This window comes from Myotis brandtii, unplaced genomic scaffold, assembly GCF_000412655.1.
Source record: "Myotis brandtii unplaced genomic scaffold, ASM41265v1 scaffold10, whole genome shotgun sequence".
Taxonomy (NCBI): Eukaryota; Metazoa; Chordata; class Mammalia; order Chiroptera; family Vespertilionidae; genus Myotis; species Myotis brandtii.
The window spans coordinates 433,009-437,891 of NW_005353325.1; the positions used below are offsets into that span (position 1 = coordinate 433,009).

Below are 4,883 nucleotides of genomic sequence, written 5' to 3' on the forward strand. Positions count from 1 at the left end.
CTAATGACCCACTACCCTAGCACCAGCCAATCAGTATAGACCACAACCCAAAGGACACACCTGGAAGGCTGATGAATATTCTCTGAAACCTCCAGATAAAAACCCTCAAGACAAGGACCAAGTGTGCACTCTTTCTCTCTCCTGAGCATGCCCACACCCTTCCTCTCCTCCTTCCCCCGGACATGTTCTCCCTGCCATGCTTTTTCCTAAGCTCCAAGGGTCCTTCTTTTGCCTCTGTAACTTATTTCTTGAGCCCATGCAGCCCAGTTGGCACACTTCTTCCATGGCTCACTTATTCTACCTCTGTGACTTTCTAAATAAACTTTTGCTTGTATTTGAGTCTTGGCTCTAAATTATTTCTTAGCCAGAACTCAAGTACCGAGGTTGTTGAACTGAGGTTCAATCGCTGGAAAGAAAATATTATGGTGCCATTTTGCCACTAAAAATGTGACCTGTGACAGTTCTGACATATGTTGTAAAAACTACTAAGAAGTCAGGGTCAGATGAAATTTTTCTCTCTAGGTCAGTGGTTCTCAACCTTCCTAATGCCACGACCCTTTAATACAGTTTCTCATGTTGTGGTGACCCCCATTTTCATTGTTACAAATTGAACATAATTAAAGCATAGTGATTAATCACAAAAACAATATGTAATTATATATGTGTTTTCCGATGGTCTTAGGTGACCCCTGTGAAAAAGGTCGTTCAACCCCCAAAGGGGTCACGACCCACAAGTTGAGAACCACTGCTCTAGAGCTTGCTATGGACTGAATTGTGTCCACTCCCGAATTTGTATATTCAATTCCTAACCTCAAATGTGATGTTATTTGTGATTGTATTTGGAGATGAGAGTCTTTGGGAGATAATTAGGTTTAGATGAGATCACTAGGGTCACCAGGTTTAGATGAGCTCATGATAAGATTAATACCTTCTTTAAAAAAATATTTTTATTGATTTCAGAGAGGAAGGGAGAGAGAGAAAGAGAGAAACATCAATGATGAGAGAGAATCATTGATTGGCTGCCTCCTGCACACCCCCTACTGGGGATTGAGCCCACAACCTGGCCATATGTCCTTGACTGGAATCGAACGTGGGACCCTTCAGTCCACAGACCAACGCTCTATACACTGAGACAAGCTAGCTAGGGCAGATTAGTACCTTCTTAAGGTCTCCTCTTCTTCCCGCACCCCTTTCCCATGTAAGGACACAATGGAGAGTCGGCTATCTGTAAGCAGGAAAAGAGCTCTCACCAGAACCCAACCATACTGTCTCCCTGATCTCGGACTTCTAGCCTCCAGAGCTGTGAGAAAACATTCATTCTCATTGTATTTTATTTATTGTTATACACAGCTGATGCCACTTATCTATAAATATAAAAGGCTAATATGCAAAGTGTCCCCTCGGGAGTTCGACCAGGAGTTCTATCACTCGCTATGATGACATGTGCTGACTACCAGGGGGCGGCATAGAACATGGTGGATGACCAGTGGCAGCGGCGGGGCACTGAAGGAGTTAGGGAAGGAGGAGGCGAGGAGGCAGGGAGGCAGGGAACCTGATCAGCCCTGATTGCCAGCCAGGCCTAGGGACCCTACCTGTGCATGAATTTCGTGCACTGGGCCTCTAATCTTACTGATAACAGCAGAATTTTCTAAACCTCCAATAATAAATTCAATCATAATATCTATTCATTTTAAAAGATTTTGTTGACATTGGCTCTGAGTCTACACTGTTCAAATGAGAGTCTCTATCTCATCATATGCCATTATCAAGATTCTAAATATTTAATTACTTCTGTATAGAGATTTAAGTCAACATAGTTCCTGTCTTCTAATCTGTGCATCACAAAAGTGCAGTCATTATATTAATAGTGTCAGTGCCACCTGGGTTTTGTTAGAAATGCAAATTATCAGATCTTACCACAGACCGATTTTATCTGAGGTGAAGCCCAGAAATCTGTTTTCACAAGGCCTCCAGGTGATTCTGATGCATGCTATAGTTTGGGAACCATTGTTATAGTTAGTTGAATAACTAAAGAAATGGCATAGGCATTAATGTATACATCCTATGTAACTAAATATTTCTTGATTTTCTAAGGAGAGTGCATTGAGAAGCAAATCTATCTTAGGTCCTATTAGATAGTTTATGTTATTGAATATTAAAAATGAATTCCTTAGTAGTTTGGGTTGTTCATTAAATTCTACATATGATGAAAAATCTGAACCAACAAGCAAAATAGAGATAGAGTCATAGATAGAGAGCAGGCAGACATAATAAGCATCAGCAACAATGTGGGGAATGTGTTGGGGGGCATGTGGAAGAGGGCACAGAGAGGATAAATGGTGATGGAAAAAATAAAATGAAAAAAATAAAAATAAAGTAAAAATGATTTCCTTGATGAAGCTATTATTGTCAGGCTATTGCACGTTGCATATATTCTCTGAGGCTAAACTTGAGCAAGTCTCTAATATACTAAGAAATGATGCCACCCATGAGGTAATACATATTATAATGATTAAGGAACTTTTCTCTGTCTTTTACTTAAATATATGTATTTGAAAACATATATATAAAACAAAGGAAACAAATGGTTTAAATAGTCAATTCATTTTGATTTTAAGAAGAGCATATGGCCAGAATTATAACCATGAATTAAATTCTAAGCCTAATAGAACTTTTTTTCTCTTTCTCTTCTACACCTGCATAATGGACATGACCCTTAGCAGCTCTATCTATAATAGAAATAATGAGCTCTTCCATTGAATTTCTGCCTTCAGAATCATTTAATCTAATCACCAATTCTCTCCTAAAAGCTCAGTAAAATTGGTAGATGTTACTCACTTTGATTTCTCCTGTGTTTGTTGCCCTCTGATTGCACAATGGAGTATTTTTAACAATAGGTACAATGTAGTACAGCAAATTTCTAGAATTTATTTATCTTGTGTAACTGAATCTTTTTTAGGCTCTAAGAATTTTATTGAATTTTCAGACCCTTAGTAATACATTTAACATTAAAAAGTATTTTTTCCTCTCAAATTTTTCTTTCATTGGCTTCAATGTTTCATTAAGTTAAATAAAAATATGGAATTCCTAGATGATTCATTTAAAAAATACAATACAAACATTGTACTTTAAGGGGCTAATATCAATCCATTACTCCCCATTTATCTTTTCCAGGAAAGCAGGACTGTATGTGGATAGAACTACATTTTCATGGGACAAGAAAAATAGGCTTTCATAGTGATTTTAATTAAACTCCTATTTCTCAAATTGGATATTGAAGACAATCAACATGACCATTTTGCAGCACAATTCTACCATATGTCAACCCACTCAGAATTAGTGGTGGGAGCAATCCCAAAGGTATGCATGTTGGATAAATTGGTGTGTCGAAATTTTCCCAGTCTGTGTGTGTGTGTGTGTGTGTGTGTATGTGTGTCCTGCAATGGAAGAGTGTCCTGTCTGGGGTTGGTTCCTGTCTTGTGCCAGGAGCGGCCAGGATAGTCTCAGGCCACCCATGACACTGAACTGGAATAAGCAGATTGAAAAGTACTCGAATTTTTATTCATCTTTTTACATGTATATATAGCTCACATTAACTTCAATGTTTAATATTAGAAGTCTTTTGGGTCTTTATTTAGAAACCTGGTGATATTTTTGTGACCAGAAGCATGACTTAGGAACTTAATTCTTGTTTATATTAATTAATCTATGGTAAAATTGGTTTCCTCAATGTAGTTTTGCTTAAAATTGAAGTTTCCAAGGACCTATCAAAAAGGTTAAGTGAGGACTTACTATAATTGATTTTTTAATATTAAACCAGTATTTCATGCCTGGGATAAATTCCACTTGTTTGTAGTGTATAATTCTTTTTATACCTTGTTGAAAAGGTTGATTTTAAGGGATTCTTCTGTATTTTTAGCCTGGATGATGACTATTTTACATCCATAACCTAAGTGTCTTTTTAAAGACTATAAAATGGAAACCAAACCCTACTGTTACTTTAATTTTAATTTTTTCCTCTTTGTATAGTTTCAAACTTCAGGGATTCACCCATTGTTCAATGCATTCTCTTGTCTTATTTGGTTTCCTTTCCTTACACATGAAACAACTGTTGGATAGACCCAGCTCTATGCTCTGACTTGCTCCAGTAGCTCAGAATCTGCAAATAGACGTAGATACTTATCCTTTGGCTGAGCATCCATGAAACAGCTCTATTCCAAGGGTTTCAAAAACTGTATCTACTCTCAAATTTGACAGAATTATTTTAGTGTAATCTTTTTGAATAATAGAAAATACATTTTTGAATTAAAGCATTATTTGATTATAAGACAACTGAAATGATAGAAAAGAGATTCATGTAAAGTGAACACATATACAGCAGATATCAAATCTGCCTTTTTGAATAAGTATATTTCTTTTAATGATGCTAAAACAATAAAATAAAGTGAATACATGTAGAATTTTTTACTTAACTTAGAGAAATAGTAAGTATATCTAAGAAATAGAATCCAAATATGGAAAAATACACACATTCAATTTATATGCATTTAAGTTAATATTATATACACTAATAAAAGAGAAACATGGTAATTAGCGTACGACCGCTACCCTTTTCATTGGCTAATCAGTGAGTATATGCAAATTAACTGTCAGCCAAGATGGCGGCCGGCAGCCAGGCACTGAAGCGAGCATGAGGCTTGCTTGCTGCAAACTCCAAAGTTCCCCCACCTCACTTGCCGGCCTCTCAGCTGCAACTCTAAGCAACTATGTACTATGTTGCAAATAAGAAGCTAAACAAAACCCCAGAAACCGGCTCCCATTCAGCCGGGCTCAGACCGCAACATTGTATCCATGTTTTCAGCAGCCAGGCCTCAGAGCTAAAG

At 37.2% G+C, this 4,883-nt stretch overlaps 1 long non-coding RNA gene across 1 annotated transcript in view; it reads right to left on the reverse strand.

Moving 5' to 3' along the window:
- Positions 1 to 205: 205 nt before the first annotated feature.
- The window catches only part of LOC106725032, a 25,750-nt gene continuing 21,072 nt past the window's right edge, over positions 206 to 4,883 (reverse strand). The window contains exon 3 of the long non-coding RNA XR_001360883.1: positions 206 to 278. This is a non-coding gene — a long non-coding RNA (uncharacterized LOC106725032). The remainder of the gene's footprint in view (positions 279 to 4,883) is intronic.